General features: G+C 43.3%; 1 protein-coding gene across 3 annotated transcripts in view; it reads left to right on the top strand.

Moving 5' to 3' along the window:
• The first annotated feature begins 11391 nt into the window (after positions 1-11391).
• The window catches only part of GLRB (glycine receptor beta), a 113863-nt gene continuing 100340 nt past the window's right edge, over positions 11392-24914 (top strand). Inside the window, exon 1 of one of the 3 annotated variants that reach the window (XM_056561969.1) lies at positions 11392-11411. The gene's annotated coding sequence lies outside the window, so the exon portion shown is untranslated. Of the gene's footprint in view, positions 11412-11455; positions 11819-24914 lie in introns of those variants that run through there. The other 2 variants (XM_056561951.1, XM_056561960.1) reach the window with 2 other exon arrangements.

The following is a 24914-nucleotide window of genomic DNA, read 5'->3' as shown; positions in this document are numbered from 1 at the left end:
AAGGCAAGTCACAAGCAGAAGTCAGGTATTCAAAAAGCTGGTAATTACTCACCGGTAATTCTGTTTTCACGAGCCATGACAGCATCACGTGAGAGAGGGACTCCGCCCCTAGGGACAGGAAATCTTGGAGAATAAAAGGAAGTCTCCTCCTCTCCGTTTTCAGTGAGTTACAGAGACCTAGAAGAGCCATCCTACTTAGTTAGTAATAACAGTCATGACAAAAAACAATAATAGCTGAACAAGAGAATATATAAATATATTTTATATGCTACACCCAAGTGATATAAAGACCACTGAAATAAACTATTTAGAAAGAAAAATAGGTGGGAATGCAGTGGTGCTGTCATGGCTTGTGAAAACAGAATTACCGGTGAGTAATTACCGGCTTTTCCCATCGCCATGACAGCACTACCTGAGAGAATACCAGAGACCAATAGGGTGGGATAACAGTTTGGAGCACCTTATAACCAAAGGATAAATCAGAACAGCTCCCCACATCCAAACGATAGTGGCGAAAAAAAGTGTGAGGAGCCGACCAAGTGGCCGCCTTACAGATTTGGTCTATCGAGGGCCCCTGTCCTCTTGGCCCAAGAGGATGCAACTGCACTGGTAGAGCGAGCCTTGAGACCAACAGGAGGAGAAAGGCCAGAAGAGACTTAAGAAAAACAAATAGCTTGCCTAATCCATCTAGCTATGGTGTTTCTTCTAAGGCTTCTTTCACACTTTGAAGTTTACCCGTTATTAAACGTCTGTTTTCTGTGTAGAAAACGGACGTTTAATAACGGATGAAATAACGGGTGCTAACGGCTCAATAAATATTCATCCGTTAAGACCCCCTTATCCCTCATCTATGGCCAAACACCTCTGCCTACAGACTCCCATAGCCAGGACTACTACTACTACCATCATGGAACAGACTTTTTTCCATGATGGGAGTAGTAATTCCCTGGCTGCGGGAGTCTGCAGACAGCTGGGGAGGCTACATTAGTGTTTGTACTTCTACCCCCATCATGGAACAGAGTCTGTTCCATGATGGGGGGGTTGTAGTACAGGGGCTGAGGGATTGATCGCACCGGGATTCATTTATGAGACCTGATGCGATCTGAAGTTATTAAGCAGGGGAGCGTGCGGCAAGCTCCACGACCCTGCGATGTATCAGTGTGTTTTAATTTTTATTTTTGAATCCCCCGCGGGGATCCCTGAATTGCCGGTACTGAGGAGCCAATCAGAGCTCTCAGAGGGAGATTTAAAAATGAACATTATGTCTAGAAGGGCCATATGTATATTAAAAGTGCTGTGGGGGCAAGATATATAGCGCTGCAGGGGGTAGACATATAGCCTATATATCTAGCCCCCAGCAGCGCATTAGATATGACCCCCGCCGTTGCATTAATAAATATTTACCCCCCGCCGACGCATTAAATATATGCCCCTTACAGCACATGTATAATGTAGCCTCGCAGCGCTTCTATATACCTATGCATGTCACCGCAAAAAAAACACTAAAATGTAACTTTTATTAGATAATTATCATAAAATATATCAAAAAACCACCACAGTGTCAATTAGATTAGACTAAAAATATTTGGTACTCAATAGTAGGATCTATGGATGGTGATCCTATAAACGTTTATATGATTCACAGATATGCCGCACACTTGCTCCTCAATATAGGAGACTTACTGATGGAGAGATCCAGATACTTTTTCTAAAGGATAGGCGGGGTGCAGGTATGTGAGGGGGATAGGGAGGAAGGACCTAGGGTGGTGTAAGGCCGAGTGGTATGGTGGCCACTACCTATGTAATACTAGGGCTGGAACCCTGTGCTACCCTTATACCTAGGCGGGTTGGTCTGTCCTAAAAAGGACGGACCCGCACTGGAACCTACTCCTACCCTCCTAGCGTAACCCTATAATGATAGACAGAAAGGAGACTGGCTGTCTCACTAATGATAACTGTCTAACTAGGTGCGGGTAGGAATGGGATAAAGAAGGCCTGTTGCCAAAGACTGCTAAAGATGCAATTCGATAGCACTATTGGCAGTGCTTGATCTGAATAATTACCAAATATAATGGATGATGAATGTTTCATGCACTAATAGCGAGCTATATGATAATATGGTATGACTAGTATAGATAGATATAATTGCCTGCTGATGGACAATAGTGCCATGACAGTACACCAAAAAATGTATGTACTAAGTTGGTCACAAATGGTTGTACAATAACAGTGCAAAATTAATCTCAACACATTGTCAAGCAACTATATATGCAGTATAAATTAATCTTAGCACATAATCAAGCAACCGTAAATATAGTGGTCAATGGATCATGGAGACCGTAACAACGGAAAGTCTGGCAGTATGTGGCAACATGAAAGTCAACAGATGAAACTTATCTGGATCCTAGAGCAATATAGGTGAGTCATAACGTCTCAACGCATTTCCTGCCCCAATCATCAGGAGACGGTAAGGGGCCTGAATGGTATCATATTGATGTATCTGATGGTCGGTCCCGGAAGCTGATGTACACCTGATGTGGGCCGCCATGCTAACTCTCATGGCGTGTTCCTATTTATATAATAGGTGCAACATTTCCACCAATAACAGGGTGTTTACCTTCAACAGTTGGTCCAATTAGCGGCATCGTTCCTTGACGTCTAGCGTATTGGCCAGAAGTCCCAGCTAGCGCTATGTCATATCCGGTGACTGATAACTCAGAGCCGGAGCGTGTAACGGTTACCAAGATACCGGTCACGTGACTGTATGCGTGTGCGTTGCTATGGCTACATATATTCCGGAAGGTAAACTAGAATAGCCAGTCACATGACTGATTGCATCATTCAGTCATGTGACAGTCCTCGTCATCTAAGTAGATTGATGGGGAACGCACAATGACATAGTTGTATGTGAGATACAGCCCGGTCCCATGATCCGGGCTGGATCCCATAATGAATGACAAGGCGCTCCATTGCGCAGCCGCACCTAGAAGCCAGCTGCTCAGAACTACTCAGCCGAGTGGCCGGGATGACTACCCACTGTCACCAATATATACGAGGTGGAAATAAATGTAGATGTATAGTTAGTAAAATTGTTATTAATTGAATGGTAAGTATTCCGGTTGTCTGCCTACACTGGACAAAACGAGACATATAAATATTAAAACAGAAATACAAATAATGAGAAGACTGAAGAGATTATGTGGTACTGATCTAACCTCTATCAGCCATTTATGGTTTGCAGCCCCAATTAGGCTGATAAATGATAAAAATAGGAATAAGCACTCCAGTGCTAATACCAGGTATGCTGGAAAAATAGGACTCGTTGACCACCTGTACACTGGGGTCTATTTTAAATAAAATGCCCCAGCTGGTGGTTGGCCAAACTGGTCATGGACTCATAAAGATTAGATAAAACTAATAAATGATAAGGTCTCATTGAGACCCCGTGAAGCCACAGATTTGAATCTGTGGATCCATCGGGTCTCTTTTTGGATCAGTAATTGGTCAAAGTTGCCCCCTCGCTTGGATGGACGGACCACTTCGACTACAGAAAACTTCAGGCACCTGGCATCGCCTTGATGGCATTTGTGGACATGTCTCGCTATAGGTGTAACTCTAGCGTGTTTAACATCATTAACATGCTTGCATATACGTCTGCGAAACTCTCTTATGGTTTTGCCTATATAATCCATCGGACAGCTGCACTGACATAGATATACCACTCCTTTATATTTACAATTGCCAAAATCCCTAATCATATAGCTGGCCCCCGTCACTGAACACATCACTGTCTTTGTTTTTTGTATAAATGGACAGGCCTTGCAACTGCCGCATTTAAAGTTACCACAAATGCGGTGTTGGAGCCATGATGATTCAGTGGCTGGTCTGGTGTAATGGCTATGGACCAATCGGTCCTGGAGACTCCGTCCCCTCCGATAGGTGACTAATGGGCGTGATGACACTACCCTATCTAAATAGGGATCGGCTTGTAGGATAGACCATTGTTTTGATAGAATATTATACATCTCTTTGGAGTGGTTATCGTAGTTGGCGATGATGCGTGTGATTCCATCACCTGTCGAGCGTGGTCGAGGTGTTAGGCGGTCATTTCGAGGTTGATCTCTTGCTTGATGGAAAGCGGACTTAAGAATTTCATTGGGATAACCTCGTTGTAGGAATCTCTTTTGAAGTTTACTAGCCTCATTGTGAAACTCGATATTAGTAGAACAGTTTTGTTGTACTCTCAGGTACTGTCCTTTCGGGATTCCTTTCCTAAGGGCTAGTGGATGAAAACTCGACCAGTGGAGCAGACTGTTTGTGGCAGTTGTTTTGCGATAGAGAGTGGTAGAGATATTCCCAGCTTGATCCTTCTGTATCAGAACATCAAGGAATGGAAGGGAGTCACGGCCTATCTCATAGGTAAATCTAAGGCCTAATTGATTTTCATTCAGATACCCCATGAAATCAAGAAAATTGTACTTGCCTCCATTCCATAACAGCAGAATATCATCGATATATCTTGCCCACATTACGATATTGGGGGTCCAGATATTATCATCCGGCGGGAAGACCATGGTGTCCTCCCACCAGCCCAGGAGGAGATTTGCGTATGTGGGGGCACAAGGGCTCCCCATCGCGGTCCCCCTGAGCTGGTGGTAGGTCTCCCCGTCGAAGGTGAACACGTTGTGGGTCAAGATAAATTCGACTAGCTTTACAACAAAATCATTACGGGCTCGAAAGAAAATACCTCTAGATGAGAAATAGTATTCTATTGCACTGAGGCCTTGTTCATGTATGATGGAACTATATAAGGCCTCAACGTCAATGCTAATGAGAAGAACTGAGCTGTCTACTGGTACCCCTTCCAAACGTTTCAAAAGGTCCATTGTGTCCCTAACATATGATGGCAATGAGACAACAAAGCTACGCAAGATCTTATCTACGTATGTTCCTGCTGCCCCCGTTAGAGAACCATTACCTGAGACTATAGGTCTCCCTTTCAGTTTTTTTAGGCCTTTATGAATTTTTGGCAGGCAATAAAACGTAGCTAGCCGAGGTTATTTGGGGTACAAGTAGTTAAACTCCTTGGAATCAATGAGTTTATTTTCTTTGGCCCCATTTAGGAGGGTTCTGAGCTCTTCTTGATGACCCATAGTGGGGTCAGAAGGGAGAACTACATAGTTTTCCCTCATGGATAAAATGCCCAAGCACATTTTTTTATAGTTAGTTAGTTATATACCTATGCCACTGCAGCGATTCTATATACCTATGCCGCTGCAGCACTATATGTGAAAAGCATTCTAGCAGCAGCATCGGCCGCCCGATGCTGCTGATAGAAATACTTTTCATACATAGCGCTGCAACGGCATATGTAAATAGAAGCGCTGTGGGGGGGGGGGGGGGGGCAGATAACACTATATGTCTGCCCCCCCCAGTGCTTCTATATACATATACCCCAGCAGCGCTATTAATGAAAAGTATTTCTATTAACAGCGCATAGTGCCGGCAGATGGCTCCTGACACTATGCACTCCTTATAGAAATACTTTTCATTAATAGCACTGCAGGGGTATATGTATATAGAAGCGCTGGGGTGCAGACATACAGCGTTATCTGCCCCCCACAGCGCTTCTATATACATATACCCATGCAGCGCTATTAATGAAAAGTATTTCTATTAGCAGCGCATAGTGCCGGTGGACGGCTGCTGACACTATGCGTAGCTAATAGAAATACTTTTCATTAATAGCGCTGCAGGGGTATATGTATATAGAAGCACTGGGGGGGAGGGGGGCAGATAACGCTATTTGTCTGCCCCCCCAGCGCTTCTATATACATATACCCCTGCAGCTCTATTAATAAAAAGCATTTCTTTAAGGAGTGCATAGTGTCAGGAGAAGTGCTGGGGGGTGCAGACATATAGCGTTATCTGCCCCCCACAGGTCTTCTATATACATATGCCGGCACTGCGCTTTGTATGAAAAGGATCTCTATCAGCAGCAAAGGGCGGCCGATGCTGCTGCTAGAATGCTTTTCACATATAGCGCTGCAGTGGCAAAGGTATATAGAAGCGCTGCGAGGCTACATTATACATGCATTGTGGAGGTATGTATTTAATGCGCTGGTGGGGGGTATATATTTAATGCGCCAGTGGGGGTCATATCTAATGCGCTGCTGGGGGGCTAGATATATAGGCTATATGTCTGCCCCCCCTGCAGCGCTATATATCTTGCCCATCACAGCACTTTTAATATAGATATGGCCCCCTCTGCTACTCACAATGTTCATTTTTAAATCTCCCGCTGAGAGCCCTGAATGGCTCCTCAGTACCGGCCATTCAGGGCTCCCCGCGGGGGATTCAAAAATGAAAGTTAAAACACACTGATACATCGCAGGGTTGAGGAGCTTGCCGCCCGCTCCCCTGCTTAATAACTTCAGATCGCATCGGGTTACAGAAGTGAAACCCAGTGCGATCAATCCCTTAGCCAGTGTACTACAACCCCCATCATGGAACAGACTCTGTTCCATGATGGGGTAGTAGTACAAACACTAATGTAGCCTCCCCAGCTGTCTGCAGACTCCCGCAGCTGGGGATTTACTACTCCCATCATGGAAACAAGTCTGTTCCATGATAGGAGTAGTAGTAGTCCCTCAGCACTGCAGGAGTCTGCTGATGTCACCTCTTCTGAGCATGTTCAGTAAAACTAAGGACGTTATTATAAAGGGCATTTACGGGTGCATTTCCTAACGTATGTCAGCCATAGACTTCAATGTTATAAATAGCGGACGTTAATTTACACGTTTCTTGTGACGGGCAAAAAATTTGTGCATGTCACGTTATTTCTTCAGTCACAAATAACATCCATTATTCATGATGGGCTATAACGGGTCATAACGTGTAATATTAAAACAACATAGACTTGAATGGGGTTGTTTAACGCACGTTTAAAATGGCTTTTCAAATGGGCGTTTATAACGGGTGAACTTCTATAGTGTGAAAAGGAGCCTAACACTGTTACCCTTATATTAGCCAGAGAATTGGACAAAAAGTCAATTTGATTTCCTAAAATCTTTAGTTCTTTCCAAATAAGAAAGAACACACCTTATACATTCAACATATGAAGAGATTCTTCCCTGTTATTTGCCAGATTGCTACAGAAAGAGGGTAAAACTATCTCTTAAGACAAATGAAAACTATATACTTTTGGCAAAAACGCTGGGTCAGCCCATAGAACTATTCTGTCATCTAGGATGTGAGTATATGGTTCAAGACATGAAAAATTTGCGCTCTCTCCTACTCTACGAGCCGAGGTAATGGCTACCAGGAAAGCAGTCTTCAAAGTCAGGTTTCTGATAGAAATAGAAGAAACTGGCTCAAAGGGTTCACTACATAACATGAAAGTTAAATCCCAAGGAGGAGTTTTAAGAATTTTTGGAATCTGGAGTCTTTTGGTTGCCTTAAAGAATCTTATAATCCTATAGACTGAGTGAACAAAGAGCCTAGGGCTGATACTTGTACTTTGAGAGTAGCTAACTTTATTCCTTTTTCTAAACCTTTTTGAAGAAAATCCAGGATTGATGCAATATTGGGTTTATCAAAGTCCACAGAAGATGGATTTACAAAATTTAAGTAAGCCTTCCAGATCTTAAAGTAGATTGCCGAGGTCTCATGCTTCCTACTTGATTGTAACGTTGAGATAACCGAGTCAGACAAACCTTTGTTTTTGAGAACTAACCTTTCAAATTCCATGCAGTTAGGTGTAGACTGTGATTATCTGGATGGAATATAAGACCCTGAAATAAAAGATCACGTTGTTCCGGTAAGACCCAGGGGTCTGTCAGTGACATCTCCTGAAGGCAGGAAAACCATGCCCTGCGGGGCCAGAATGGGGCTATGAGAATAACTCTCGCCCTGTCTTCTCAAATCTTTTTCAGTATGCTCTGTATTAATGCTAGTGGAAGGAATGCATAGCTCCCCTTTCGGGAGATCTTGGAAATAGACACGTCAATTTTTGGTGGGTGATCCCAAGTTTTAGGTTCAGTGTCAGCAAATAGATATTTTCTCTTTAAAGCTTTAGGTATACAAGTATTTTTATCAGGGTTCTCCCACTCCTTAAAAATAACTTTAGAGATAATTTTATGTATAGGAAATACCCTGTATTTTTTACAGTCAAGACCCTCAAACATAATATCTTGAATTTACCTTGGTTCCCTGGGCTCCTCCATATTCAGAGTGGAACATACAGCTTTTACTAACGGATTAGTGTCCTCAAAGGAAAATAATGCTTTTCCTGAGGAGTCTTCTTCTGACTCCTCTCCTGAGTCCGACACATCTGGCACAATAATACCCTCTTCTTCAGAGTCAGACTGAGTTAAAGGGGTATTCCAGGAAAAAACTTATACATATATAAATCAACTGGCTCCAGAAAGTTAAACAGATTTGTAAATTACTTCTATTAAAAAAATCTTAATCCTTTCAGTACTTATGAGCTTCTGAAGTTAAGGTTGTTCTTTTCTGTCTAAGTCCTCTCTGATGACACGTGTCTCGGGAAATGCCCAGTTTAGAAGCAAATCCCCATAGCAAACCTCTTCTAAACTGGGCGTTTCCCGAGAAAGGTGTCATCAGAGAGCACTTAGACAGAAAAGAACAACCTTAACTTCAGAAGCTCATAAGTACTGAAAGGATTAAGATTTTTTAATAGAAGTAATTTACAAATCTGTTTAACTTTCTGGAGCCAGTTGATATATATAAAAACGTTTTTTCCTGGAATACCCCTTTAAGGCCACTGGAGTAGTAATAACATTTGAAGCAGTGGGAAGAGGAGCAGTATCAATGGCTATAGGATTTTAAGTCGCTGTTAAATTCAGAATGGATGACTGGATCTCCTTTCTAATAAGATTCTGCATTTGTGCCAGAACTAAGGCTGGAACCTCTGAATTAATCAGCTTATTAATACAAGACTGACCTGAAGCTTTTTCATATTCAGGAGGCAATTTTTCTTTACGCATGTTACATTCACGATGATTTTTTTGTCTTTTTGGAAGCTTTCCTAGGTGCACCATCACCCTGCTGCAAATAACCAAAAAGACCATAATTTAAAAAAAAAAAAGAGATCTAAAACATAGATAAAATACACTCATTCAGGAACCGCCAGTACCGTCGATGGCGTCTTTGCAGATGAGTCAGATGGAGTACGCTTTGGGTTGTCACCGCTGGTACTCCACCACTTCAATGCTGGACAGGTATGGAATGACTGGCCAGCTCACAACAGGAGGAAGAATGGCAGAAAAAAGCTTCTTTGTAAATCTGCCGCCTCCTGAGCGTCAGAGGCACGGCGTGTGACGTCACATCCACTCTCCTTTGACCTCCGACATCCTCCCGCATCATCACTTACTCTGTAGTGACGATGCTAATCTCCGCCCACTACGCAGGCCACAGCCATCCCGCAGCTATCTGCGCGACCGCACTCAGACACCGGGATCCTCCGCCAGAAGCTCCCCACACACAGTCGACAGTCCGGCCGCAACCCGCCCACATTCCAGCTGCGGCAGATCATAATACTTAGTAAGTCAGCGCAGGCTGCCAACAGAGGGGAGAAAGGGAAGTGGTGGGAGATTTAAACTTGAGGAAAATTGTGAGCCTTTGCTGAGATACCCAACCAGGGCTCATAAAGGGATCCCATAGCCACTACCCTGAGGGGCCCAGCATAATGATGATGGGAAAATACAAGGGTCAGGAACAGTGGTTTAGGAGGATAATCCGCAACTCAGCTAGTGTGCTACCCGTTTAAATATCTCCCCACCTGGAGGTGTCAGCACTGACCCTGCATCTGATTGGCCCACCGATTCCCACCTGCCTGATAGGCCAGCAGAGTCACACATTGACAAACAGCCCTGCAACGCACAGGGTCATCATCAGAATGGTGAAGAACGCTTCTTGCCACACCAAATGAGTATAGGAAATTGTGCTGTTATTCCAACAATCAAAAATACACAACATTTTGGCAGTGCCACATTGCACTTGAAACAGAAACACTTGATAAATCTGTCGGGAAAACTTAAAATATGATTAGAAAAAAAAAGCAATTAAAAAACAGTTTAATAAATCTGGGCCAATCAGTGCTATTGCACAAACATTGACCCCTTAACGACCCAGCCTGACCAGACCCAATTAGATCGCTTCTTTCAACTCCTTAAGGACCAGGCCCATTTTGGCCTTAAAGGGGTACTCCCCTGCCCTGCTTCGGAAGCTCCGCTCCCCAGCGTCCGGAAGTTTATTGTTCCGAACGCTGCGTGCGGGCTTCCGTTTTCAGGGCTGCCCCTCGTGACGTCACGCCCGCCCCCTCAACGAAAGTCTATGGGAAGGGGGCGCGATGGCCATTCTGGTGCTCGCGGTCATGACAGAGCATAAATGTACGTCATGGTACATTGAGTACCACGGCTAAGTACCATTGTTGTTAAGGGGTTAAAAATGCCTCTGAAAAGGAAAGAATCTGGTTGATTTTGATAAACCTCCATGTACCATGTAATGACTTTTTTGGTTTTGTCATATAATGTATGGCAGAACTGACTACATTACTTGTGTGGTGAACGCAGTGCACTGACGTGTTCTCTTTATTCTGTGGTTCAGTACAATTATACAGATATAGCGTTTGTTTTATAATACCACTGTTACATCTGGGGAAGAGAACAATGCAGTCCTGCCACCTGCTTCAACCACTGTCCCCATCTACTTGTATGATCCGCCCCAAATGACAGGCCTCAACTGGGCGACGGTCCCTACGCTGGTCCGAGCAGTGGGCAGGGGCATGTCTGTGTGAACATGCCTTATTGCTTTAGCAAGGAACACTACAGTAGTCAAGGATAGTGTTTCTCAACCTGTGTGCCTCCAGTGATTGCAAGACTACGACTCCCACCATGCCCAGATAGTCAAAGGCTCCAGCTCTTGCAAACCTACAACTCCCAGCAAGCCCAAACAGGCAAATGCTCTCGCTGTTTCAAAACTACAACTTCCAGCATGCCCAGACAGCCAAAGGCAAGTTGGTTTGGAAACACTAGACATGGGCATGGTTGAGGTAAAAAAATAAAAAAGGCCAGTGTGAACAGAGCCCGAGGTAAAAAAAAAAAAAAAAAAAAAAACGCCAGTGTGAACAGAGCATGAGGTAAACAGCCTTAGGTTAAAAAATAAATTCTAAAAAATTAAAAAAAAAGAAGCCAGTGTGAACAGAGCCTGAGGGAAAAAAAATTTATAATAATAATAATAATAAATAAATAAAAAACGCCAGTGTGAACAGAGCCTGACCCAGCAACTCCACATGAAGACCTGGGCTAATGTCATGTAGTGTACACCCGGTGCAGAGAATGGATGCTGCTGTAGTGGAGGAGCATCCTGAGCCCCCACCATATAACAAGGTCTGTGTGTAGTCTCCTCTCCCACCCCCCTCACCGGCAGAGCAGCTGTCCTCCCCAGCCCCTCATGCACACAGTGCAGCACGGCGGCGGGCGGGATGTGAGGCGCGGGCTCCCGGTGGCGGCTGATGATTAATTGCGGCGCTGTGGGGCCTGTACTGCGCATGCTGCAGGTACACAGCTCCTCCATCTTATGCTCCGTACACACAGCAGGCACGGCTCTGCCTCCATACAGCAGCACGGTCATTTCCGCCTGACAGCGGGAAGCACAGCCCTATAGAGCAGACACTATCATCTGGTGACGAGCCCTCCATCACCATGCACATCTAGGGGGACCCTAACGTTCTGCACCGTAGAAAATGGATTCGGCAGCTGCTAGCGTATGAGGAGATCCAGTGTGTGACCGCGGGGTAAGTGATCCCTGCCTGCTATGTGATCTCGGTGACGCCTCTCCGGGAGATCGCTCTGCGGTGTCTATCCCTGGCTAATTAGCCTGCCCGTGCAAATAGCTGCAAGACGCAGGGCACGGGGAGGAAGCCCGCAGGCGGCTGTCATGGGCGCACACTACTCGATAAAGTTTTTCGGGTTTGAAAATGTGCCGCAAGGAGTGCTGGGAGTTGTAGTCCCTTGGATTGCTGAGGCTGCTTGTTTTTTTTTCCAGGCTGATGTCATATACTGATGCTCAGGGTCAGCCACTGATTCCTAGGCTGGGGGTGATAGAATACTGTATGTAATGACAGTAAACCGCGTCATGTATATACAGTCCTGTCAATACATGGATCATATTCTGTAGTATCATGTTCACACAAGGCAATAGGGTGTTGTGTCTAGATGGACCACCTACTGTACTATCATCAGTGCAGATGGACCAGATAATGTATTATCATGTCTATAGGTGATCTACATACCGTACAGTCATGGCTGCAGATGGACCAGATAGTGTATTATTATGTCTATAATACTACCATATACTATATCTGTAGATTAAACATACTGCACCATGTAATGCCACATACAGACCCTATACTGTATTCTCATGTTATGGAAGCAATATGTCTAGAGCAGTGGTCTTCAACCTGTGGACCTCCAGATGTTTCAAAACTACAACTCCCAGCATGCCCGGACAGCCATCGGCTGTCCGGGCATGCTGGGAGTTGTAGTTTTGAAACATCTGGAGGTCCGCGGGTTGAAGACCACTGGTCTAGAGGAACCATGTACTATATCACTATGGCCACAGATGGACCACAAATGCCACATACTGACCTAGACTGTATTATTATGTTCACCCTGGACATCTTAGTGTATAATGTCTGTAGATGCAATATATACTGTACCAAGGCCACATACTGACCCTATTACAGGGCTTGACAAATATCTAGGAGCCAGGATGGACGCATCGTTATGTGACGTCATAGGACCACTCATTACTGTCCCCTGATCATCTCCTGTGTCCCAGTCATTAGTGTCACCTCATCTCTCCCTGTGTCAGTCATGTGTCCCTTCATGCCCCCTGTGTCACGCTCATTAGTGTCCCTTCATCTCCCCGTGTCCTCATCTCCCCCTGTGTCACAGTCATTAGTGTCCCCTTATCTCCCCGTGTGTTAGTCATTAATGTCCCCTCATCTCCCCCTGTGTCAGTTATTAGTGTCCCTTCATCTCCCCGTGTCCCCTCATCTCCCCCTGGGTCACAGTCATTAGTGTCCCCTTATCTCCCTGTGTCACAGTCAATAGTGTGCCCTGATCCCCTCTTGTGTCAGTCATTCGTGTCCCCCATCTTCCCCTGTTAGTCGTTATTGTCCCCTCATCTCCCCGTGTCACAGTCAATAGTGTCCCCTCATCCCCCTCCTGTGTCACAGTCATTACTGTCCCTTCATCTCCCCCTTTTCTGTCCTCTCATCTCTCCCCTGTGTCACAGTCGTTACTGTCCCCTCATCTCCCCCTTGCGTGTCACAGTCATAAGTGTCCTCTTGAAGAGAAAAAAAAAAGTTTTATTACTTACCCCAACACTGTTCCCTCGCTTATCCTACTTTTCTGAGTATGGCGCGTCACCACTGAGGCTTCTGATGTCTGCCGCTCCTGTAACATCGGAGGGACGACCACAGACAGAGGGAACAGAGCCCGAGGTAAGTATAACTGTTAGTTTTTTAAAGGATAGACACTCCTTATTCGAAAGGTGTGACAAACCAAGCCCTGCCTGTGATGTATTATCATGTTCACACTTTAGTGTATTATGTCTGTAGATTGAATATATACTGTACCATTAATGCCACATATTGACCCTTTAATGTGTTATCATGTTCATACTTGGACGTCTTAGTGTATTATGACTGTAGAGGGAATTTTTACTGTAGCATGGCCACAGCTGGACACTATAAGGTATTATGATTACCACACATGGATCCTATACTGTATTAGTTTGTCTGCAGACCCTATACTGTCTCATCATGCCCACAGATGGACCCTATACTGTCTCATCATGCCCACAGATGGACCCCATACTGTCTCATCATGCCCACAGATGGACCCTATACTGTCTCATCATGCCCACAGATGGACCCTATACTGTCTCATCATGCCCACAGATGGACCCTATACTGTCTCATCATGCCCACAGATGGACCCTATACTGTCTCATCATGCCCACAGATGGACCCCATACTGTCTCATCATGCCCACAGATGGACCCTATACTGTCTCATCATGCCCACAGATGGACCCTATACTGTCTCATCATGCCCACAGATGGACCCTATACTGTCTCATCATGCCCACAGATGGACCCTATACTGTCTCATCATGCCCACAGATGGACCCTATACTGTCTCATCATGCCCACAGATGGACCCTATATTGTCTCATCATGCCCACAGATGGACCCCATACTGTCTCATCATGCCCACAGATGGACCCCATACTGTCTCATCATGCCCACAGATGGACCCTATACTGTCTCATCATGCCCACAGATGGACCCTATATTGTCTCATCATGCCCACAGATGGACCCCATACTGTCTCATCATGCCCACAGATGGACCCTATACTGTCTCGCCATGCCCACAGATAGACCCTATACTGTCTCATCATGCCCACATATGGACCCTATATTGTCTCATCATGCCCACATATGGACCCTATATTGTCTCATCATGCCCACATATGGACCCTATATTGTCTCATCATGCCCACAGATGGACCTTATACTGTCTCATCATGCCCACAGATGGACCCTATACTGTCTCATCATGCCCACAGATGGACCCTATACTGTCTCATCATGCCCACAGATGGACCCCATACTGTCTCATCATGCCCACAGATGGACCCTATACTGTCTCGCCATGTCCACAGATGGACCCTATACTGTCTCGCCATGTCCACAGATGGACCCTATACTGTCTCGCCATGTCCACAGATGGACCCTATACTGTCTCGCCATGTCCACAGATGGACCCTATATTGTCTCACCATGTCCACAGATGGACCCTATACTGTCTCGCCATGTCCACAGATGGACCCTTTACTGTCTCACCATGTCCACAGATGGACCCTATATTGTCTCACCATGTCCACAGATGGACCCTATACTGTCTCATGCCTATAGATGGAGCCTATACTGTCCCCTTATGCCTGTAGATGGACCCTTTCCAGAGAGAGCTGTATTTCATTACACGTGACCTTAAGTGAGGTTTCTTTACAATTTATTGCTGCAGAAACGTTGTAAATAATTCAGAATGACGGAAAATCAATGGGATTTATGGAAATTTAGTGGGGAATGAAAGGTCCTTTTAATGGCTGGGATACTATACATAGTAAGTTTTCCTAGGCTTATTTATTAAGAAACTGCATAATCAGTAATTCCACCTAGATACATTTCCGTTATTAGAATTAGGGTGATTTCCATAGTAAAACAATTTAATCCTAGTCTGCATCTGTTGCAAAATAGGCCAAATACAGTCACAGGGGTTCCAACATTTATGGCACCCCTTAATTTTTTTTAGAAAATTAAGTATTTCTCCAGGAAAAGGATTACAGTAACACATGTTTTGCTATACACATGTTTATTCCCTTTTGTGTGTATTGGAACTAAACCAAAAAAGGAAGGAAATTGGACATAATGTCACACCAAACTCCAAAAATGGGCTGGACAAAATAATTGGCACCCTTAACTTAATATTTGGTTGCACACCCTTTGGAAAAAAAATAACTGAGACCAGTCGCTTCCTATAACCATCAATAAGCTTCTTACACCTCTCAGCCGGAATGTTTGACCAGACAGTAAACACCTCTTTGCAATGCTAGAGAAGTTTTCTTGGAGTAAGGAATACACTCGTAGCTGTAAAATTAAATCACTATATACCATTTTTCCTCACCATCCAGCATTGCAGGTAGTGCCTTGAAAGAGTTTTCCTCCTACTCAAGAGTTTTTTCTTGAGAGTAGTGAGTGTCTGCTGCTATCAGTAACCAGACATTCACTGTTCATGGCGGGCAGCTGCGATGCCGCTGCTGCCCGTCAATTAACCCTTTTAGACACTGTGATCAATGCCAATCACAGCATCTAAAGTGAAAGTAAATATCTGCGGTAGCTCAGAGGAGCTAACCAACATGTTCACTGGGTTTCAGTAAGCTAAGGTGGTGGAGGAGGGTACCCTTACCTGCCTCCTACCGCCAATCGCTGACTCCCTGATGTATCGGTGGATTGCCAATCACACTGTGTAAGGCTGGGTTCACACCACGTTTTTGTAATACAGTTCCCATATCAGGTTTTTGGATGAAAATATACGAAAGTATACAGGTTTTCACCCGGACCAATAAAAAACGTGGTAGGCTGCGGATTTGGGTGCGGGAAAATAACAGACAAAACCGTACTAGATGTAAAGCGGACACAACCGGATGCATCTTTTGGCATACGGTTTTCAATGGAGAGTCAATGCATACGGTTTTCAATACGGTTCCATACGGTTTTAAAATTAAAAACGTATACGGGAACTGTATTGCAAAAATGTGGTGTGAACCCACCCTAATGCTATGCCTTAGTCAATTACATATCAAAGACTTAAAAAGTGTCAAATAAAAAAAAAGGTATACCACCACCTCCCCCCCCCCAATAAAAAAATAAAATGACCCCTATTTTCCCATTTTACAATAAAAAATAAAAAATGACATATTTACTTGCACAAATATCTAAACTACTAAAATATAATGTTTCTAATCCTGCATGGTAAATGGGAAAAAAAAAATACCAAACACCAAAAATGCTGAATTAATAAAAAGTTATTTAAAAAGTCCAATAAAAATAAAGAGGGGGGGGGGGGTGTTTGGTAAAGTAGAGAAGGAATGGGGGAAGTGGAGTGTTAGACCTCATCCATAATGCTCGTCTCCATATGTTCCATATGTTGTATGGGTTCTCTTTTTTGAGTATTTTTTATTTTTTTTTCTGGCTATAGGAGGGGGGGGGGGTTATAGGAGTATTTGTTATTGATAGTATTTTATATTTTGTAACATGCAGATTTTGTTTAATAAAAAAAAACTATAAAAAAAAAATAAACATCAAAATAGAAATAATACCGATTAAAAAAAAATACAGATCACGGCGCCAAAAGGAGCCCTTATACATCCCTGTATACGGGGAAAAAAGATAATAAATTATATACCGTAATTAATAACGGACGTTATTTTGTGACCGGCGAAGGAGCGGAAGAAATATTGCATGCACTATTTCGCCAGTCACAAAATAACGACCATTATTAATAACTGGTTAAAACGGCTATTAGAAAACTCCCATAGACTATAATGGGATTTTCTAACGGTCGTTTAACAGCTGATTTTCAAGATTCTTATGACTGACGTTCATTATGGATGAATTTTTATAGTGTGAAAGGGGCCTAAGACCATGCTTCAAATAAACATGTTTTTTATTTTGTTTGATAAAATGACATATATAGTGCACAAATTCCCCATACAGGGCCCTTGCGGGAGGAATAGATTAATTTGCATAGAACACACAAAGTAATGTAAAATCAATATAGTATTAATAAAATATTAATTAAAATCTCAGCCGTAAGGAGTAGTAGATTGTGCTGCTTGTTTAGCCTCTGATAGTCCGGAAAATATTCAGTCTATATAATATAATGGTGATATGATATTGGTTCAATGTCCATATATAATATTGAAAGGGTACTCTTGAAATATAGTTTTGTTAAGCGTTCCTGATGCTGACTCCTACGCTGTAGTGCTTGTGCCCGTGGCTGGCTGGTTTGTGTGCGCTGGCAAGTGCTGAGTGCGGCTGGTCCAGGCTGCGCTGGACCCAATTGATGTCGCACAGTGGTAAGTCCTTGTGGCGGCAGCGGCGTCTGACGTCAGCCGGGAGAAGGTATCAGCGGTAGATGGATCGCAGGAGCGGCAGTGACAGCGGGAGGTCGAGATAGCACGGCAAGTGGATCTCTAAGTAGATGGATCTCAGGAACGGCAAGTTGGTAGATGGATAGTAAGTGATTGGAGGTATCAGGCTAAATTCATATCAGGGTGCTCAGGCAATTAGCACTCGACCCCCTTCTTCAGTTGCTATGTCAGCAAATGGAGAATCCATCATAAATATAGCAGCACGGTCTTGATTCACAGATGTTATTAATATCATCATTAAAGGGGTACTCCCGTGGAAAACTTTTTTTTTAAATCAACTGGTGCCAGAAAGTTAAACAGATTTGTATATCACTTCTATTAAAAAATCTTAATCCTTCCAGTTCTTTTTAGGGGCTGTATAAAATGGACAGCAGAGGTCAGCAGAGAGCACTGTAGTCATGACATCAGAGGAAATGCAGTTCTTTTTTGGGCTTCTCTTTAGTTTACAGCCCCTAAAAAGTACTGGAAGGATTCAGATTTTTTAATAGAAGTGATATACAAACCTGTTTAACTTTCTGGCACCAGTTGATTTAAAAAAAAAAAAAGTACCCCTTTAAGAGAAGGCTATGGATTGTAGGGATGGGTTAGAGAGGGCAAACATTGTTAGTAATCAGCATTCATTCACAGTGGTCGGTGGAAACCGCATATACACAGCGAATATGACATATACATTGAAGCATATATGTAATTCTGAATTTCATCAGGAACGGGTAACAAGTTTAAACTATATTTCAAGAGTACCATTTCAATATTATATATGGACATTGAACCAATATCATATCACCATTATAATATATAGACTGAATACTTTCCGGACTATCAGAAGGTTAAACAAGCAGCACAATCCACTACTCCCTGTGTCATTTTATCAAACAAAATAAAAAACATGTTTATTTGAAGCACGGTCTTAGAGATATATGAATCTAAAAGTATATTTAGTTCTCTACTTTCCTTGAGCTTTGGGCTATTTTTTCATACAATTCCAGAATTATTTAATCCACCTTGGGTATAGGTGTTTGCCCGGTTTACCTCGGATTGTTGTCATTTACAAATCTGTTTAACTTTCTGGCGCCAGTTGATTAAACAAAAAAAAAATGTTTTCCCCTGGAGTACCCCTTTTAGGGGTTAACCGAAGTGGCAGAGTTGTTTTTGGTTTGTACTTGCCTTATGATGTGTTTCCAAGTGAGCTGATTGCTACATTTTGCTTCTTCAAAGTTTGGAGCAACGCTAAAGGGTTTATCCTAGGAGATATATTTGGAGGGAATTTATGACCATCTGGCTTCAGGCTTAAAAAAAGCTGCACATTTTTGTTCAAACCTGTGGTCAACACACACACCTTGTACAAAGGATCAATGGAGCAGTAGCCCAGAGCAACCAATCAAATAGCTTCTTTCATTTTTAAATAGAAACTGGAATCTGGTTACTATGGACAACTTCTCCTCTTTTCTTCTGCATAATGTTAGATAAGTCTTCCCTAAGTTTCTTCTCTTCAGGTGCTCCGCATTGATACCTGCACACTTTATGCACTTCCATAAGCATGTATATGTAACAAGAGGACTAGCACTGTGTTAGGGTACATTCACACTGCGGAACTCATTTGGAATTCTGAGAAATTTTGCACAGTGAACAGTACCATCAGTGTGAATGGGTCTTCCGCGAGACCCGTTCACACTGCGGAAATACAGCGCAATGATAGAACATGTTCATTCTTTGCACGGAATTCCACTAGTACTGCATAGCCGTCAATGGTGTTGGCGCAGTGCCCTGCGGTCCTATTGCTGAAGTGTTTTCGGCGGCCGCCAACTGACGGAATTCCGTGAGCGGAGATTCGGCAGTGTGAACATACCCTAATAGCAGTTCTTCTCTATTTAGAGAAAGAATGGCCGGGATGTGGAAATCCTATCGCCCTACATCCGGGACATGCAGTTCCAGGAGCCGGGCAGGTGAATTTTTCAGGCCTTTAGCCCTGCTTCGGGCAAGTAGGGCCGGACCTGAAATTCCCCAACGAGTATAGCGGCGCTCAGGGTGTATTACGAAGTACAATTGGTGCCGCAAAAACAAGCCCTCATATGGGTCTGTAGATGGGAAAAATAAGAGTTATGACTATTAAAGGGCGAGGAGGGACTACTTTCTATGCGCTGCAGTGGAGGCTACTTTCTAGTCATATGATCACACTGGTGCCGCCCACAGAAAGGGTAAAGTCTAGAGCTGGGAATGCCTGCAAAAAATGGGAAATGTATTTTTTCTGGAAAAACTGAAACAAAGTTGAATATTTTGTTAGCAAGTATACTTCACTCCACTTAGAGGGCAGAGAATCGTATTTGTATTGCATTGATAATTCCAGGTCCTGTCTCTTTTAATGTGCACTATATGGACAAAAGTAATAGGAAACCTACCGTACATAATGTACCTACAGGAGTTTTAGTACATCCCATTCTAAATCCCTAGGCAATGATATGGAGTTGGCGCACCCTTTATCAGTTATAAAGGCTTTCCCTTTTCTCAGGAGAATTTCTACAAGATTTTGGACTGTGGTTAGCACTGAGATCTTAGGTTCATATCCCACCAAGGACAACATATGCAAAGAGTTAGTATGTTCTCCCTGTTGCAGCATTTCAAACAAATCCTGAGACCTGTAACCTGTAAAGGATTCTATTTATTTGGATTCTGTCCCTGTTCATTAGTAGTGTTATTTTTCTTCCAACTTCTGCAGACGTCACTTATCAAGTGAATTGAGATCCTTGGGCCGGGAAGCAGCTGACATACAATGCATTCACATCCCCAGTAATTGCTTTTTCTCACATTTTCTTCAAAGGATAGGGGATAAGATGTCTGAATGTGGGGGTCCTGCTGCTGGGACCCCCGCGTTCTCCATGCAGCACCCGGCATTCTGAACCCTTTGGATAGGGGATAAGAGTACACCTTTAACCCGATAACGACCATGGACGTCTATACTCATCCAATGGCCATTAACTGGGTATGACGCGGGCTCCCGACCCGAGCCCGCGTCATACGGCCAGCCCCCAGCTGATTCCTGTAGCAGGGGGCCGGTGTTAATAGCCGACATGCGGTGATCGCCGTGGCCGGCTATTAACCCTTTAGATCGCCGCTGTTTAAGTTGACAACGGCATCTATAGGTTCCTGTATCCTGTCCCTGGTGGTCCAGCGGGGGGGGGGGGGGGGGGGGGGGGGGGTGATCCACTACCGAGGTAGCCTGAGGGCTTACCTCTCCTGCTGCGGCGGCTCCGATGCTCTGAATGATACAGCCTGACAGGGCCAGGCTTTATCAATCGAGCGCAGAGCACACAGATCAATATGGTTATCAATATGATTAAAACTTCAGATCACGGCACAAAAAATGAGCCCTCATACCGCCCCGTACACGGAAAAATAAGTTATAGGGGTCAGAAGATGACAATTTTAAATGTATTAATTTTCCTGCATGTAGTTATGATTTTTTCCAGAAGTCCGACAAAATCAAACCTATATAAGTAGGGTATCATTTTTATCGTATGGACCTACAGAACAAAGATGGTGTCATTTTTACTGAAAAATGTACTGTGTAGAAACGGAAGCCCCCAAAATTTACAAAATGGTGTTTTTTCTTCAATTTTGTCGCACAATGTTTTTTTTTTTTTTTTTGCCTGTTTCGCATTAGATTTTTGGGTAAAATTACTGATGTCATTACAAATTAAAATTGGTGGCACAAAAAAATAAGCCATGATATGTAATTTTAGGTGCAAAATAAAAGGGGTTATGATTTTTAAAAGGTAAGGTGGAAAAAATAAAAGTGCAAAAACAGAAAAATGCTTGGTCCTTAAGGGGTTAAGCTAAAATAAAAATGTTTCCCCCATTATTGTACTCGGTACCCCATAATGACAATGTGAAAACAAATTGATCGAAATCTTTTTTTTTTTTTTTTTAAAGGTAAAACTAAAGCTTTCTGTGAACAGAAGTATTGAGACCCTTTGCTATGACACTGAAGTTAGCTCTGGGGACCTCCCTTTTCTCTTGATCATCTCTGAGAGGTTTCTACTTTAGTCACTTGTGGTAAATTAGGTTTATTGTACATAATTTGGAAAGACACAGCCCTGTCTATATAAATTATCACAACTGACAATGCATATCAGCAAAAAACAAGTCATGAGGAGGAAAGAACTGCCTGTTGAGGTGTATTTTATTATTTCTTGTTCAACTTCTTTATAGGAAGTAAAATACTGGGCCTTAGCATAGGACAATGTTGTCCGGGTTGCACATTGAATGTCAATCTGCCTGCTGTATTTCGCATACAGCTCAATTATGTCAGGATCATGTCCACTGCTCATACCAGTTTGGAACATGTGGCGCCTTATGTCCACTTGCCCAGCAGCATAATATTCTTGGAAGCTACATTTACATTTGGCAAAACAGTATTAACATTACAAGCTCTGATGTCTGCTAAATTTGTATTGTGGAATTCTGGGTATAACAGTTGCCATGGACTTACTAAGACTGAAGGACTTCTAGACTGTCTGCTTCTTAAAGGGGTACTCCCCTGGAAAACATTTTTTTTTTTTTTTTTTATCAACTGGTGCCAGAAAGTTAAACAGACTTGTAAATTACTTCTATTAAACAATTGCAATCCTTCTAGTACTTATCAGCTGCTATATGCTTCAAGTTCTTTTCTTTTTTAATTTCCTTTCTGTCTGACCACAGTGCTCTCTGCTGACACTCCTGTCCATTTTAGGAACTGTCCTGAGCAGGATAGGTTTTCTATGTGAATTTTCTCCTGCTCTAGACAGTTCCTGAAATGGACAGAGGTGTCAGCAGAGAGCACTGTGGTCAGACTGAAAAGAAATTCTAAAATAAAAGAACTTCCTGTGGATCATACAGCAGCTGATAAGAACTGGAAGGATTACGATTTTTAAATAGAAGTAATTTACAAATCTGTTTAATTTTCTGGCACCAGTTGATTTAAAAAAATAATGTTTTACAGTGGAGTACCCCTTTTAATGCTTGTAAATTTTTCCCAGTTTGGAGTCTTGGCTAAAGGTAAATATATGACTCAAGTCTTCCTTAATATGATGTGCAAAATGGAATTAGATTGAGGCTGTTTACAAAAATTTCATGTCGTGAAAGAGATTTTTTTTTTTTTTTTTTTTTAGAGCTTTAAACAGCTTTGTATCTTACCTTTTTTATTCTTGCTCAAATAGTGCAATCTCCCAGCAGGAGAAAGTGGGCGTTTCCCAGCAGGCATGACATCACTGAAGCCTGCTGGGGGACCACGTCTGCCCTCACATCGTTTAAGAGCTGTGATAAATAGAAGACCTCAAGCTCTGTGCATCTTTCAGTGAGGCTCTTTACAGCTTTCAGTGAGGCTCTTTTCAGCTGTCAATCAAGCTCAGTGCAGAGAAACACTTCTTGAGTTTGGTCTCCTGCCCAGCTGGCAGGAGACCAACTCACTGTATTAATTGCAGAAGGGAACAGAACAGAGCCAGCTAGTGGACATTTTTTCATTACATTTTAAACATATTTATGTTGATCATTTTAACTGCTCTTTAAAGGTTTATGTTAATTCTGGTATTTAAAAAAAAAATACTAATAAAAATATAACAAAATAAAAACAATACTCCTATGTTTGCATGTAAAGTTGCTTTAAGGGGTACTCCGCCCCTAGACATCTTATCCCCTATCCAAAGGATAGGGGACAACATGTCTGATCGCGGGGGTCCCACCGCTGGGGACCCTCGGGATCTCGGCTGCAGCACCCCTCTGTCATCACTGTACAGAGCAAACACGCTCTGTGCGTAATGACGGGGCTGGAGCATCGTGACGTCACAGCTCCACCCCCTCAATACAAGTCTATGGGAGGGGGCGTGGCGGCCGTCACACCCCCTCCCATAGACTTGCATTAAGGGAGTGGGCCGTGAAGTCACGATGCTCCGGCCCCTGTATTGCCTGTCATTACGCACAGAGCGGGTTTGCTCTGTGCAGTAATGACATTGCGGTGCTGCAGGCGAGATCCCGGGGGTCCCCAGGAGATGGACCCCCACGATCAGACATCTTATCCCCTATCCTTTGAATAGGGGATAAGATGTCTAGGGGCAGAGTACCCCTTTAACTTATTTCAAAACAGAGCAGGAAAAGATGTTTGAAAGGTGGACATATGTTAATATCATGGTCTATTGGTTGTTATAAAGGGCACACACAAGGTTGTCTCTATGTATTGTCACATTGGTTTGTATTCATAAACCACAGATGACTTCATGAGCTTGTGTCTAGAACAACTTGACTGGGGGTACCAGACTAGGTTTCCATAAGTTGTTCTTTATTACAACAAACCCTCAAACTGTTTCACAAAATACAAGGGGCTGGTATCTGTTGGTGTATGGGTCATATTTACCATATGATACTATAATGCAGTGGCTCATGACCCTTTGCACTGTCGCTCTTCATGGGAGTCCTGGATTAAGATTACATTATTGCAGACATATCATAACCACCAAATTTCACACTGAAATTATTGAGTTTAATATGGCTCCCAACCATCACCAAGGTCGGTTGTGGCTCACAAGACCCTCACTATAATGAGAAGGAAAAGTAGTTATGGAGGACAGTTTTCTCCAATCAGTTCTGTGATGTCCTTATTACACAGGCTAATATTAGAAGTGCCTCCTCATACATAAAATCACTTTCCCACTCCCTTGACATATTTATGATATTGCCTGCATGGTATATTGAATTTCATGCCTCTGGTCTCCTCTTTATTACCATTGGGATGTACAGATCCAGAGCTGAGCTGAGTAACATCTGGTTGGTATCAGGTGGATATATATATATATATATATATATATATATATATATATATATATAAAGCCGTCACGCCCCCTCCCATAGACATGAATGGAGGGCGCGTGGCGTGACATCACGTCCCTAGTCCCGGAAACTGAAGACGCAGCCCCGCATAGAATGCGGGTGCTGCTGGGAGATCGCGGGGGGTCCCAGCAGCGGGCCCCCCCACGATCGGGGATAAGATATTTTTGCCCAGAATACCCCTTTTAAGTCTATGCACATATGAAGACTAGAATTAATTTCAGAGGTCTTCAAGTGCGGTAATGTGAATTCA

Source organism: Hyla sarda, chromosome 1, assembly GCF_029499605.1.
Source record: "Hyla sarda isolate aHylSar1 chromosome 1, aHylSar1.hap1, whole genome shotgun sequence".
NCBI classification, from domain to species: Eukaryota; Metazoa; Chordata; class Amphibia; order Anura; family Hylidae; genus Hyla; species Hyla sarda.
This window is presented reverse-complemented; position numbering and strand designations above follow the sequence as displayed.